The sequence below is a fragment of the Mus pahari genome, chromosome 13, assembly GCF_900095145.1.
Source record: "Mus pahari chromosome 13, PAHARI_EIJ_v1.1, whole genome shotgun sequence".
NCBI classification, from domain to species: Eukaryota; Metazoa; Chordata; class Mammalia; order Rodentia; family Muridae; genus Mus; species Mus pahari.
In genome coordinates, this window is record NC_034602.1 from 93,604,292 (window position 1) to 93,619,933 (window position 15,642).

Below are 15,642 nucleotides of genomic sequence, written 5' to 3' on the forward strand. Positions count from 1 at the left end.
CTGGCTGTCCTGGAACTCACTCTGTAGAGCAGGCTGGCCTCGAACTCAGAAATCCGCCTGCCTCTGCCTCCCGAGTGCTGGGATTAAAGGCCTGCACCACCACGCCCGGCTTGGTACTATGAGATCTTAAGGGGGCAGGGATCTCTGTACCGCAAGGGCAGATAAACAGTAGTTCAGGAGTCCGATAGTTCAGGGTGAAAGTGTGTGTCGGCACAGAGGCCAGGATCTGAGTAGACTTTTGACAGTAGTTAGGGGTGGGGTTGCCTCAGAGGAGGGAGTCAAGGGGCCCACATACTTTAGTGGAGGCTTGAAGAAGTCAATAGGTTTGCCTAATTGGAAATAGGTTAGAAAATACTAACCTATTAACTAGTTAGTGGAAAAGTTAACCACAAAGAGTCACTAGTGTTGTTAATTGTTTGCCTTAACCCAAGGTTCTCCACAGGACCATTCTGCCTCAGCCGGCAGTTGGCAATATGTGGAGAATGTGTTTATCATAGCCTGGGGGCAGGTGCCACTGGCTTCTGGTGGTTAGAAATGCCATTTTAACAGCCTTCGGGATCCTGGAGATCGCTCAGTGTTTAATCCCTGGAACCCACACACGGTGGAATTTGAGATTGACTCCCCCTAAGTAACTAATGTAAAACAGGAGAGACAGGCCTTCAACACAGAGGACAGTGCTCCTAGCCCAAGGAATGAACTTCTCTACAGTGTCAGGATTGACAAACTCAGGGCTCGGGGAAAGTTAGTGGGTTAAGCTCTTGTAGCACAGGCACGAGGATGCAAGTTCAGATCTCCGGCACCTTGGGAAAAGCTGGGTGTGGCACATGTTTATAGCCCCAGAGTTGGGGAGAGGGAGACAGGCCAGCCAAGCTGAGATGGTGAGTCCACGCCCTACAAGAGACCCTCTGATCTCAAAGTAGAGAGAGGGGGGTAGGGTACGTGGCTTCTATACACGTTCCCGTGGCCGCACACGCACAAGTAGTGCCGACGCTGACATTACTTCCTGTCAGCAGTGAGCGGGAGTGTTGGGGTGGCCTTCCCAGAAGTGAAATTACATCTCTGAGTGGAGGGAGGTGGTTTGAGACTCATGAAGAATAACAACAAGAAGGCTGGAAGCCAGTCTAGGAGAGCAGGTCTGCTTAGGCCTGAAATGACAGGGTCTGGACAAATCCTGATCAGGAGACAGATAGTTTTCAGAGCAATTACTTGATGAGTGTGTGGGTGGGGCAGCGCTGAGGTAGCGGAGCGAGCCTCACCCGACTGCTGTTTTAGAGAGCCTCAGTCTAACTCCTTTGGCAGATTCTTACACTTGATAAGTAGCTAGTTTATCCCAAGGAACGGGGGGCTCCCCGTCTGAAGAGGGCCTCCGTCTTTGGACTGTTTGGTTATTCTTGGATCTAAATTCGGCTCCCTCCCATGGTTTCATAGGAGTTTCTGGAGTTGTTCCAGTTCACAGAATGAGGTCTCCTTCCTCCTGATTATTCACAGTGTAAAGTAGTCTCCACTTCTAGTCCGTCTTTCAGGGGATGCCAGTCCTCCATATCTTGTCAGCCCAGCTCCTGAAGAGCCCGGAATTCAGTGTGATGACCGGGATAGTCGAGGCCAACCGGGAGCAGTCGGAGAGCTGCTCGGGAGACCTGCTACACATAAGCGTCCATCCTTGCTGAAACTCCCAGCTGCCTTTCTGATAAGGGCACCTGCTACAGACTCAGGTTCTAGGTAATCAGAGATGCAGGGCTTCGGCATTTGTCTGCATGGAGCAGCATTTTTCTCTTCTTCTTGGGAAGTTTGAGTTAAACTTTCTGTTACCTCATCAACCTTCGTGAATTTTGGTTCCATCTTGTTTCCTGACAGAGAAAAAAATAGGCCTCGGTGGTAATCCCGAGCTGCCAGCGGCCACTCATCTGGTTGTAGTGAGACCAGTCTTTTGAGATTGGCATGTGCTAGGGCTGGAGGGAGCTGTAGAGGTTGGTTAACCCTTTGGTGATATGGGGCATATGGGAATCTTTTGTCCACATGGCGTTGGGCTTTCTCAGCGTGTGCTCCTGCATTGCCATTTTGCTGCTGTTGGACTGTCACGGGCCTCCAAGAGGCCGACTTCCTCCTCTGGGATTCTTGTCGTTCTGTGCGGACATCTGGAGGAGAGCTGCTGATGTTTTTCACAGGTTGGAAGCTTGCCAGGTCGGAGTTGCTGTTGAGCCTGCGAGGAGGTAGACAGTGTGAACTTGGCTCCCACTCAAGCTCTGGGTCCTTTTCCCTTTGCCCAGAGCACTGCAAGCAGCTTTACATCATGGAGGAAGAGGCCACTGGGGTTCAGAACCAAACCTCTGTCCCAGCCCTGAGCTTTCAGGTACATTGATTCCCACACATGCTTTAAAGGAAAACAGGTCAGAAATCCTGGGAACTTAGTGCCAGGTCCTTCAAATATTTTGGATCTAGTCAGCAATATTGATTGATTGATTGATTGATTGTGAAAGATTCGTGTATTCCAGACTGGTCTGTCTCAAGTCCCAATTCATTATGTAGCTCCAGGATGACCTTGAACTCTGACTTCCACTTTCCTAGTACATTACAGGCATGCAACGCCAGGCTTGATGGGTGCAGTGTTGAGGATTTAACTTTACGCACACTAGACAGGCACTCTCTACCAGCTGAACTAAATCCCCAGCTCCTAAATCGTGTGGTAGTCATCCCATAGTATTGAAGGAGCAAAATTCCGAATCTGATGGCCACCAGTTATGTTGTTATGTGTGTTCATTGTTTTCTGTCCCTTGCTGTGATCACCTCTGTCGAAATAGTATAATTCGTTGTGTCTCGATTCTGTTCTGGTCCACATGGGAAACCTGTGTGCACCTTCTGGGGATCGGGGATAATTCTATAAGAAGGGGTATTTGGTAAACATATGGCATAGGATATCGAAACCCCTTTGATATTGTCCGACATTGCTGGGGCTGTAGCTCCGTGTAGCTCAGCATTTGTTTAGCATGTTTGAGACCCTAGAGCCAGTTCTCTGGACAGCCAGAAAAGGAAGGGGTAAAACCAGAATGGATCAACCTGTGAATGATATGGGTGAGGCTGCCCAGCCACGGGAAGGTGGTTTGATTAAGCTTGCATTCGTAGTAGTTTTAGGTGTCAGAATCTTTCTTAAAGAACACAAAGGCTCAGAGGAAAGATTTCTCCTCTGCACCGAGGTGTGTAAACAGTTGAGGTCCCCGGGGTCTTATTTATATAATTGAACCAAAAGAAGGCGTGCACCGTGGGATTTCTAGCTTCACAGGCGACACGAAGCTCTTCAGGATTATGAAATCTCTAACTGGGAGGGATTTGCTCTGGGGAAACCGCACAGGTTTGTGTTAGTCATCAGAAGGCTTTGTAGGGGAGCAACAGGGCTGCAAATAGATGGAGCTTTTAGGGAGCGCCATGGAGCTTCGGAGGGACAGTGTTTTGCTTGTTTGATTTTCGAGGGGTGAGCATGAGGAAGCTTTGGAAAGAACTGCACAGCCCTGCCCTGCAGTTCCAGGCAAGGGGACAGAAATGCCGCTTTCAGAAAAGAGATTTGGGGAAAACATAAGTCTTTTATATATCTATGTACATGTATTTTTAAAATATTATTTATTTTTATTTACATGAGTATACTATAGCTGTTTTCACACACACACCAGAAGAGTACATCTGATCCCATTACAGATGTTTGTGAGCCACCATGTGGTAGCTGGGAATTGAACTCAAGACCTCTAGAAGAGCAGTCAGTGCTCTTAACCACTGAGACCCCACAACAATCTTTTTGTTGTTGTTTTGAGACAGTTGCAAAGTACGAGCTGGCCTCAGATTCTGGTCATCCTCCTGCCTCCACTTTCCAAGTGGTAAAATTACTGGTGTGCACCACCAAGGCCAGCCTAAAATATGGTAGTTTGAATTTCATTCCCACGATGATTTCTTCTGCTTTCCTTGGGGTTGTGGTCACTCTGCCTCTGGGAGCACAAAGGTGTGCTCCCTTCCCGGAAAGGCTCGGAGTTCTTGTTGGAAAGGCTCGGAGTTCTTGTTGGAGCGGAAGCCCCATGGGGACAGGCTTCTGGCACAGCTGTTTTTCTGACAGAAATTTACGGTCTGGAATGACTTGCTTGAGGGGGGTTGTCAAAGCCTGGTAACCACTGCTGTAAGAATTCAAGAAGGAGCAGTCATGTGATTCCGGTAAGTCTATGGAGTGCAGACAGTGCCATTGCTGTCCTGTGTCCCACTGATTCTTTTCTTCTTGTGCCATGCACTTGAGAGCCTAAAAGAATGGAGGGAGAGGGTTTACCTTCAAATGTATCTGTAAGTAAGACATGGAGTGAATTCAGATCAAATGTTAGGAACCGAGGTTTCAGTTCCCTTTAACCTGAAGCAGAGGGATCCTTTTAAATGTATACCAGGATCTGGAGAGATGGCTCAGTTAAATAAAGCGCTTACCATACACATAGGGACCTGAGTTTGATCCCTGAACCAGCTGTGGTAGGATGTGCTTGTAGCCTGCTTTCTGGGGAGGTATAGGTATTCCTGGCCAGCCGGCCTAACCTTGTTGGCATGCCCCAGGTCCCAGCACAAGCAAAACAACAAAACCAAGGTGGGGCTGGTGAGGTGGCTTAGTGGGTAAAGGAACATGATGTGCATGCTTGGTGACCAACATTGGTCCCAGAACATACATTGTAGAAACAAAACCAATTACACAAAGTTATTCTCTTATTCCTACATCTATGTAACCCTCCCCCCATGCTTCATACAAACATGCACCCACCCATGCACACATGAATGCACGCACCAATAATATAAAGTGTTGAAAAGGAAGGGTGCTTAACGAATGACACATCTATTGACTTATACATGTGCCCTGCACACACATGTATACATAGGACACAGACGCACACACATACCAGAGACCTGTCCGTCTCTTTCACCATGCCTGGTAAGTGAAGAAGAACCTCTGCAGGTGGAGTTACTTACTTTTGGTTTTGATTTTATTTTACGGAGGTCATTCAGATGAAAGCCTTCCTGACCTCCAAGTAGCTCTGATGGACAGCCGAGGCAGAGAGCCGCCGTCTCAGAAAGCTGGGCATCGGTTGGCTGACAACACGCTGTAGGGTGTGGCTGGTGAACTGTTTCAGTTACTAGGAACTTGGAGGCAGCATTAGATTCATTACACATGGAGGACCGGGACATCGTCTAGCCTTAGTGTGGCTCTTGGCGCTGCTATGACATAGGAGCCCTGGACAGGAGGGCGCCTGTGGTCTCTTCTTGAGGCGTTGTCTCCATAGTGAGGCTGCAGATTGCCCAACCCGTGGGAAGGGAAGAATAGAGAGGATGCAGCAAGCTCTTCGTTTTAATTTTATGTCTCTGTGTTCAGTTCCAAAAGGGCTTTGTTTTTAGGTGATGTTCTGTTTCTCATGTGTTTTTTCCTGCCCTGTTGGGTTGTTACTATTGTTTCTTTGGTAAAAGGACAATAAGGGGTTTGTTCCCCCCCCATCCATGTGTCTGTCTTGTCTGTCCATCCATCCATCTGTCCATCCACCCATCTTTATTTTGAGTCTGGCCTATGCTGGTCTCCAAGTCAACGAGTAGCCAGGGGTGGCCTTGAACCTGTCATCTTCACATTTCTGTCTTCCAGGTGTTGGGGTTAGAACACTTTTAGTTCAGTGCTGGATATCAAACTCAGGAAGCACCTGACTCGTCACTGCCTCGATTTCTTTTTTTGGTCAGGGTCTTACTGTGTATATTAGTAACAGGCTGGCCTCGAACCCAAGATTCCCCAGTCTCAGCCTCTCCACCAAACCCAAGCCTTGGTCAGATTTTAGTCTGACAGGATGATCTTCTGAAATTTTACTGGCTCATGAAACGTAAGGTCTGAGAATAGTTTTCAAGATGTCTACAGCCTTCTCTGAAGCTGCCGTTCTCACAAGTGTGCTGACAGTTCCTATTAGGTCTTTCAGGAAAGACTCCCCCTGAGTGTTTGTGGGAATAGCTGGTGCCTTAGTCACTGATTCTGTTGCTGTGAGGAGACACCATGACCAAGGCAGTTCATGAAAGGAAGCATTTAATTGGGGGCTTAAGTCCTTTATCCTCAGTGGGGAACATGGGTGGTGTGCAGGCAGACATAGTGTTGGAGAAGTAGTTAAAATACTGATCTGCAGGCAGGAGGGGGGAAGAGAAGGAAGGAAGAGAAGCTGGGCCTGCCGTGGTCTCCAACCAAGGCTGCACCCTTTCCCTGGTGATTGTTCATTCAAAAAGGAGCCATTCTCATACAGACCACCACAGTTTGGGACAATGTTGGGAGACCGCTCTGAATGTCCTCAGGCAAGAAAGCTACTGTGAGTGCCTCTGGGTCCGGAGAAGAAAGGATGGTGTCACCCTTCTCTCCAGAGGCTGTTGGCTGCTGAAAACCTGCTCCTTTCAATGTAGGGACAGCATCGTGTGATCAGGTGGAGTATACACACGCTCTCAACAGTTGTGGGATGTTAGCTCAGGGGCGAAGCTCTTGAGGCCCTCGGTTCAGTCCCAGTGACAGCAGAGTAATTCAGTTAGCCGGCACTCTCCCCAGTAACTACAGAATTGAGTTGGTAGAGCGTTGAAGCTGGGGGGGGGGGCACCGTCTTTACACTGTCTGCAGTGGGAGTCTTCGGAACTCAGAACTCAGCTTGGAGCCAGTGGCACAGCTTAGCAGGACCTGACTGGTCTACATGGTTGGTTTGTTGTGATGGGAACTGAACCCAGGGCTTTGTGTGTGCCAGGCAAGAACTCATCGACCAAGATATATTTCCAGTTCCCAAAGTTCTTAATAATAACAATTAGGTTTTTTTTTTTTTTTGGCCTTGATTAATGATCTAGATACATACTCTGAAGAGTATATGTGCTCTTATTTAATTCTTTGACCAGTCTTCAGTTAGCAGCAGGCTCACTCCCTTGGGACAGGTGTGGTATGTAAGGATGGGGCTGTTGTGTGATTTTCACACCACCCCCATGCTGAGGGGTTGTGTGACAGGTATTGAAACCAGGCTCCCATATTTCACAGCTAGTTCTCATGTGTCCTGTAAGCTCCCTTCTCATTTCTCTCCTGTAACCACCTCATAAACCCTGTGATATCTCTGTGAGAGGGAGACTCTGAGTTAAGGGTGGAGTGGGTTGGGCTGTGTGGATACTTTGTGCTTTTCCTTTGACAGTGTGGCTCTGCTGGGTCATGTGTCACCCTTGTCATCCCAGGTTGCCTTCCCAGGGTGAGTGTTTATTCCAGAATTCAGAGGGTAATTTTGTGTGTGTGTGTGTGTGTGTGTGTGTGTGTGTGTGTATACATGCATGTGTGTGGTATGCGTTTGTGTGGTCTGTATATATGTGTGTTTGTGCACCTGTGCATGCTTGTGTGTGATCTGTGTGCATATGTGTGGTGTGTGTGTATGTGTGTGTTTGTGAGTGCGTGCTTGTGTGTGATGTGTATATGCGCACGTGTGTGTGTGTGTGGTGTGGTGTGGTATTTGTGCGTTGTATGTGTATGATGTGTCTGCATTTGTGTAGTATGTGCGAATGTGTGTGTGATGTGTGTGTGTGTGTGTGTGTGTATGTGGTATGCATGGTGTGTGGTATATCTGGATGCTTGTGATTGTGTGTGTGTGTGTGTATGTGTGTATGGTCTGTGTATGTATGTGTGTTTGTGCATGTTTGCATGAGTGTGTATGTTGTGTGTGTGTGTTTGCATGTGCATGCACGTGTGGTGTGTATGTATGCATGTGTGTGTATGCGTGTGCACGAGCATATGTGTGGTGTACTCGTGGAGTATGTAGAGGTCACTATTGTCTTCCTCACCTTATGCTTTGAGATGCGAGTTTACGGATTGGCTAGGCTGGCTGGCCCTGAACTCCAGCGATCGGCCTGTCTTGTGCTCCTCGCTCCCTGTGTGGGCGTAACAGATGGGCCTGGCCACACCTGGCTTTTATGTGAGCTGGGGATGCAGACTTGGCCCTCATGCTTGCTTAGCAGGCACTTTACCAGTGAGCCATCCATCTCCCCATCCCCCAGAGAGTAGTGGGACATCTCAGTTGTCCTGGTGTTTTCTTTAGCCCCCTTTCTCTTTATTTATGTGTGGATGCCACACTAGTTCACACAGAGCGTGCTCCTCATAATTAGACTAAACCCCACAGTAACCACGGTAAGAACCTTATTACAAGGCAATGCATCTCTTTGCCCAGAGAGCACGTCTTTGTTGAATAAATCCTATAACAGACAGATGTATTAAAACTTGATTTACCACATGCCCAAAGCAAAAAAATAAAATACATCCATCCATCCATCCATCCATCTGTATCATACTTAAGGTCTGTTTCATTTATAGAGCGTATACTGTTGTTGTTTGGTTGTACTGTTGTTTTATTTATTATTGCGTGTACCCCTGTGGAGCATGGGGGGTAGGGGCAGTCAGAGAACACCTTACGGGACCACTTTTCTGTTTCCACTTTGATGTGGTTTCAGGAATCCAACTCAGACCAGCAGGTTTGTGTCTCGGCCTTTTACCTACGAGCCGTTTCCTGCCTCCCAGGTTTGTGGTGGTGGTTGTGTTCTTTTTCTTCATTTGTTTTGAGGCTGGCCTTGAACCCTGATCCTCCTGTGTTTCCTAGCTTGTAGCCTGGAGTCAGCACACCCAGGTTACTTACACATTCCTTGTGTTCAAGTATGGTTTTAGTGGATTGGGTTTTTATAGCTAATTTCCTACTTCAGCAGTTGTAGTTTTCAGACTAACATTTACCCTGTGATGAGGTGTGATGGCCGTGTGTCTTACAGAAATATGTCCCCTTTACTTACACACACACACACACACACAGAGAGAGAGAGAGAGAGAGAGAGAGAGAGAGAGAGAGAGAGAGAGAGAGATTTTTCTGTTCTTTTTCTTTTTTCTTTTTTTTTGGTTTTTCGAGACAGGGTTTCTCTGTATAGCCCTGGCTGTCCTGGAACTCACTTTGTAGACCAGGCTGGCCTCGAACTCAGAAATCCGCCTGCCTCTGCCTCCCGAGTGCTGGGATTAAAGGTGTGCGCCACCACGCCCGGCTTGTTCTTTTTCTTTTGTTTTGTTTTTTTGAGACAGGGTTTCTTTGTGTAGACCAGGCTGTCCTGTACTCACAGAGATCCGCCTGCCTCTGCCTCCTGGGTGCTGGGATTAAAAGCGTGCACCCCGTGGTAAGGCCCTGCCCCCCTCTCACTCACACTTGCTCTCCATCTCTCTTTCTGGCACTCTCCCCCCACCCCCCCAACATCTGGAGGTCAGAGGACAGCATTGTGGAGTCAGCTCCTGTCTTCGCTGTGCGCTCCTGAGCTCCTGAGATCTGAGTCAGGTTGACCCAGGCTTTTACGCTGACCCACCGACCCCCTCCTCTCGCCCTTTTAGTTTTTAATCCCTTAATAATATTTTTATGTTACAAAACATTTTTCTTTTGCTTAGTTCTAAATTATTTTCCTTATGATTTTTTTTTTTTTTTTGTACCTGGTAGATTCTGTGCCAAGTAGGAGCCTCATAATTCCTTTTTTTTTTTTTTTTTTTTTTTTTAATGTTTTGCATGAAAAAGCGAGACTGGTCTGTGGGTGAGGTTGGAGCACGAGGTGTTTCAGGCAGGCGAATACCAAGGGGTCCCCTCAGGCAGCTCTCCTGGGGAGCTTTGTGGCAGTTAGGGTATAATCTGAAGGGAGAGCTGAGCAGATGCAGGAGAGGCCCCTCTCTCAGAGGGTCTGTTTACAGCTGTTTGCCCTGTCAGAATGTGGGCCAAATTTCTGATTTTTTTTTTTTTTTTAAACTGGAAGCCAAAATCTGGATTCTTTTGTAAAATCTGATTTTTAAAAGGGTAGGTAATTCAACATCTTAAATAAGAACTTCCTGCAGACAAAACAAAAATAGCATTGTGGGCCGGAGAGAGCCTAGGCGGTCCAGCCAGCCCTTAGGAGTGGATAGCCTGCCCGTGTGGCCGGCTAAATCGGAAACGCAGGATTGGAGTAGGAGCACGGTACACTTTTCTCTAGTTTTCTAAGGCAGGGCGTCACGTGGTCGGCCTGGCTAGCCTGGACCTCCCTGTGTAGATCAGGATAGCCTGAAAGTAGATCAGACCTCTTGGGCCACTGAGGGCTGCGGCTATAGGCTCTCCCCCGCACACATGGCTCACTTATAAAAACCCACTCAAAGCTTGGTACCGCCCTTCTGTCCCCCCCCCCCCACATACACATGTGTGCATACACGCACACACGTGCACACACAATAGAACACAACTTGGAATGTGATGTTTTCTTCCTTTACATTTGGGTATGTGTTCTTTTGCTGGCCTGGAAGTGTAGCAAACCCAGGGGAAAATCCCTAGACGGTAGGTATGCACTAAAGAACAGTCTAGCCTGACCTGCTCTGTGGGTGCTTCTTTGCAAGACAAGTCCTCAGATCTGTACCTTCACTAGCTTGGTACTCCTCTGGTCGACATTTCTTTTTTTTAAATCTCTGCTCGGGGCATCCTAATTCGGTTGAACTGTACTTGTGCACACATCCTCTGGAGCAGAAGAGAGGGGAAGCGTTTCAGGAGATCTCTGCACTAGACAAGGTCAGAATCCACTGCAAGGGTGTTTCAGGACACGTTTTTCTCTTCTAAGTCTCAGTCACCGTCTCACACACACACACACACACACACACACACACACACACACAGCAGTGGCTAGTGGACTATCCTGGAACTTTACTTTTTTTTCTGGGAAGAGAACCTATGTGCTCATCTGCAGGTTGTATTTCTAAACCTTAGCAGTGGTATCACAGCGTGAACTGAACCGATCCTTCCCCAGTAGAATAACTTTAAATGTCCATTCATTCTTTTTGAGACAGTCTCGTGTAAGTCCGTCCGGCCCCCAAATCATAAAGCTGATCTTGAGGGTTGTTTTGTCTTTTAACTTTTGTAAAAGGTTTTTAATTTTATGTGTACTAAGTGTCTTGCTTGCGTGTATGTCTGCATACCACATGCGTGCGTGCCTGGTGTCCTGAGGTCAGAAGACGATAAGAAGGCATTGGATCCCTTGGAACCGGAACAACAGGGGTTGTGAGCTGCCGGATGGGCTCGAGGTCTTGAACCTGGGTTGGCCAGAGAACCATCTCTTCAGCCCTGACCTTGAACTTTGAAACTTGGGATCTTTCTGCCTTGCTTAGTTTCAGGTATGTGCTGCAAACACACCCTGCTTCTGTGGCTTGGGAGTATTGGGCGGTGAGGGGATGGCTCTAGCCAATCAAGCTTTACATCTCCAACGTTTTGAGGGTTATAGAATGGCTGCATTTAAAAGTCCCTTGGCAAATACTTACAACAGTAAGGATTTGGTGTGGCTATTTTTCCCCCTCTCATTATGGAACAAGTTTGTGGTATCAGGAGAGTAGGTACATGCTTCACACGCAGGAAGTGTCTTTGCAGTGGTTGTGGACATTGTGAACTAAAAAGTTGTATGAGATGTGTTCTTTGTTTTTTGGGAGGGTTTCTCTGTAACAGCCTTGACTGGCCTTGAACTCACAGAGATCTGCCTGGCTCTGCCTCCCAAGTAATGCTGGGATCAAAGGCGTGTATCACTACTTCCTGGCTCTCCCTCCCCCCTCCCCCCCCAAGATGCCTTCATCAAGCTCCTTATAAAGTGAAATTGTGTAAAGTGAAGAGAGATTGCACCCTGGGCACCCAATGTGGAAGCACCCAGAGGGAATGCGTCTGCAGCTCTCCTGGTGCCTGGGAGCGGTTTATTACTTCCTTAGCTCATTTATTCTGCACCGAAGTCCTGTTTTGTAGGGAGGAAACCAAGGTCAGCCTTCCATCAGCTGCCCCGCCCAGTCACCAAGGACAGCCGAGTAATTCAAGGTCACATAGTCTGGATTATAGTTAAGTGGAAGAGGGGTGATTTGAACCCAAGCGGGCTAGCTTCAGGATCCAGGCTTGCTTTGTTTAATTTGGCTTTTTTTTTTTTTTTTTTTTAAAAAAAAAAAACAAAACAGATCTCACTCTACTCAGGCTCAGCCACCCTTGAACCCACAGTGATTCTGCTGGGTCTACCTCCCAAGTACTGGGATTACAGGTGTGGCGATACCGTGCTTGGCTTGCAGATCTGTTCTAGAAATTTCCTTAACTTTCCATATCACTTCAGTCTTGAGATCAACATCAGAGTTTGACTGGAAACAAAGACAATCCTATGCCTCTGCTCATGTGCTTCCCGTAACCAGCACAAGCAAATGAAGCATAGAACAGAGAGCCCATCCATCTCCAGCCTTCCTGGAGCCATGTCCCAGACAGTGGACTGACCAGTCTAAGGCTGTACCGAGAGCCTGTTGCTGTGACAACCCTCATCCCTGCCACCAAATTCTTTTCAGGAACACAAAACCTGCCTTGTTTTACCTGTCCGTCACAGGAGTGCACTTGGTGAGCTTCCAAAGTGTATTTTAAAATCCCCTCTTACAATCAATGTGAGCTGTGGGAAAACCTGGGCTTTGGGGCTTAAAGAACGGGAGCTCTGAGCTCGCTGTCTCTTCTCCAGCCGGCACACTGTGTGACCTTGGCTCTCTCAAAACTTGTGGTTCCTCCCCTGTGCGTGGGGGAGGGGCCCATCTCTGCAGTGTAACTGGGTTGGGAGGGTTAGGAGCTTCTACAGGCAACAGTGTTTCATTAGCAATAAAAGCCACATGTGTTGGATAATGAGCTGCCCATCACAACCTTGCTGAGCCTTGGAATTCATTTTCCCTAGTGACTGGGGAGGTAGGTAGGTGGGTGGGTGGGTAAGGCTGGTCTGGTCTGAACTCGTTTACTTTCAATGCCTTCTTACCTGTGTTAGTGTGGAGACCAGAGTGTGGGCGTTGACGCCATTTCTGGCCCCAACTCTTTTTTCTTGGTTTCTCTCTCCTCCTCCTTTGGGCTGGCTTCCAGTTTCCCCACAAAGTGCTATTTGTTTTAAGGGTGAAGCAGGCGATTCTCTGGGCAGCGACACTGGCTGCAGGCAGTTACTGTAGATCAACGTGGAAGGCCAAGCTGGAGTGGGAGGGAGACTGAGGGGCTTGTTCCTAAAACTTGGTACATTGATTTTTTTTTTTTTTTTGAAGGAAAGCAAGGAATGGCTTCTCAATAGAAATATTATGAAATGCCCTTCACAGCAGAACAAAACTGAGTAAGGAGAAAGGGTTTTCAGAAGTCCCCATTTATGACTTTAAAGCCCTCTTCTTCCTCCTCTTCCTCCTTCCTTTTTTATTTCAAGAAAAGATAACCCTTTTGAGTATTGCTCTGTCTACCACACACTTCAGCAGGAGAAGATGTGCGTGGAGATCCTGTCATTGACCACAGGACAGTGACCACTGTAATGCATTTTGTCCAAACTCTCCGAGCTTTCTCCCCTCAGTTGTGAAGGTCATGACCATTTCTGTCCCATATCAGAGATTCTAAAACCGAGGTTCAGCACAAGGTAACATGTCAGCATTACTGTGCTGGGCTGTAACTCAGTGAAGCGTTCGACTTAAGTCTGTCACTCAAGGTGTGCAATTCTGTGTGTTCACCCTGCTTTAAGGGGGCAGCCAGCATGAGAGTAGCAGCCAGCATGAGAGTAGCAGCCAGCATGAGAGTAGCTGGGGAGGATTTGGCAGATGGCAGCCTGCAGTCTGTGCTGCGTTCTCTCTTGAGCTGCGCTTTGGGGCAGTTTCTCCAAGGAGGAGAGTAATTTTGACTGCAAAGTCTAGAGGTGACTTGAGCAGGAGCTGACCGGTAAAGGAGATAGATGGTGACAGGTAGAGAGAGACCTGGTAAGAGAGGGAGGGACTTTGGAACAGCCTCTAACCTGGTTCTGTGGCAGACTGGGGATCAGAGGAGGTGTGGGGCAGGAGTGGAGGGTCAGCGTGTCCTGCTGTGGAGGATGAGCTTTTGACCAAACGGCATTCCATTTGAGGTTCTTCTAGTTGTGAAAAATGAATTGTATTACGTACCAGAGATCATAGGCGCGTGCATGGCACGTGCCAGCCACTGTCAGTGCGTGCTCAGAAGCAGCCCTGTCCTTCTGCCGTGGTTCTTGGGGCTCAGCTGGGTTCCTCAGGTTGGTGTGGCAAGCATTTCCCCAGTTGGTTGAGTCACCTGACCAGCTCTCTTCATTTTCTGAGACAGAGTTTTATGTAGCTCAGGCTGGCCTTGAAGGTCTTATTCTTCTGCTTCTGCCTCTCGTGTGCTGGGACTACAGGCCTGAACCGTGCCGCCTCCACTGCAGGTTCTTGAGAAGGGAGAGAAAGCAACAGTGTGTCTGCAGCATGGCCAGAGCAGCTAGGGGGCCATTCCTTAGGACCTGGGAATTATTTAAATGTACAGCTTCCACAAGCTCCCCTGCTGTCACTCCGAGGTTGCAGATCTGGGGTAAGGCCTGGGAAACTTTAAGGGGCCTGCGTGTGACAGTACACTCTGGCAAGGGCTTTGGGACATTTAGGAGAAGAGTCTGGGTTGCAGCCAATTTGCAGTTTGTATGGGAGATCTTTAAACTACAAGATGAGACCAGTCATCAGACCCTGTGTGCATGCACTCACTCGCACGCAATCATGAGTGTGAACATATTCACACTAATCTGAGACCAGTGGTCTATTGGTGTGTTTCTTCCCATTGATCTCTGCCTATCTGTTGAGATAGAGAAGGATTCTAAGTGGACTTGTTGCTCACAAATGGGGATCTAGCTGTCATGTCTGCTGCCTCCTGCTCCCCACCCCTGCCCCCAGATCATAGATGTGTGACTGTCTAGCGTGTGTGTGTGTGTGTGTGTGTGTGCGCGCGTGTGTGTATGTGTGTGTATGTATGTGTATGTGTGTGTATGCTGGGAGCTGAAATGTAGCTCTCACACTTTGAACCATCTCCAGCCCCACAGAGTGTTTCTATTCCTTGTAAATAAGTGTAACTTCAGAGTGTTGTCATTGGACAGATGTTGTCTACACTGTCTCCCCACTCCTAGCTAGAACTCAGCCTGCTCTGCATTTCATACCATTGTGTAAAACTCTCCTCTTTCATTTATTAGAAGGAAATGGAAGATGGGGGGTTTATTGTTGGCTGCCTGTCTCCCTTGACTATCACACTATATAATATGCCTTCTGGAGCCCTGCCTACATTACAGTCCTACTGTGTCACTAGCTGATAAAGGTCCATGGTGAAGTGATATGACTTCCTTTTAAAATGAAGATGTGAGTGTGTGGTTAGTGGTGTGGATAATTTATGTAAAACGGATGCAGTAGTTCCTGGCTATCTTTATTGTCCTAACTGCAGCCCAGAGGCAGTCCTTCCTTACTTCTGTCCCTGGCGAGATCTGTCCTTTTGAAAATAGCTGCCCAGACCACAGATGAGAGTCCTGAGAGTGACTGACGTATCAGGAAGTTTCAATTACGTAGGGTTCCTTCTTTTAAGGCTTTTTATTATCTAGAAGCATGCCTTGTTTACACAAATTTGTAAGCTTGCTAGGATATAGCTGGAGCCTGTATCCTGTAGCTGGAGCCCTTATCCTGTAGCTGGAGCCCTTATCCTGTAGCTGGAGCCCGTATCCTGTAGCTGGAGCCCTTATCCTGTAGCTGGAGCCCTTATCCTGTAGCTGGAGCCCTTATCCTGTAGCTGGAGCCCTTATCCTGTAGCTGGA

At 47.9% G+C, this 15,642-nt stretch overlaps 1 protein-coding gene across 5 annotated transcripts in view; it reads left to right on the plus strand.

Moving 5' to 3' along the window:
- Lrrc8d (leucine rich repeat containing 8 VRAC subunit D) overlaps positions 1-15,642 on the plus strand; it is a 109,358-nt gene that overhangs the window by 2,794 nt on the left and 90,922 nt on the right. Inside the window, exon 2 of one of the 5 annotated variants that reach the window (XM_029545528.1) lies at positions 11,027-11,188. The exons of the other annotated variants lie outside the window; for them this stretch is intronic. The gene's annotated coding sequence lies outside the window, so the exon portion shown is untranslated. The remainder of the gene's footprint in view (positions 1-11,026; positions 11,189-15,642) is intronic. 5 annotated transcript variants of the gene reach the window in all.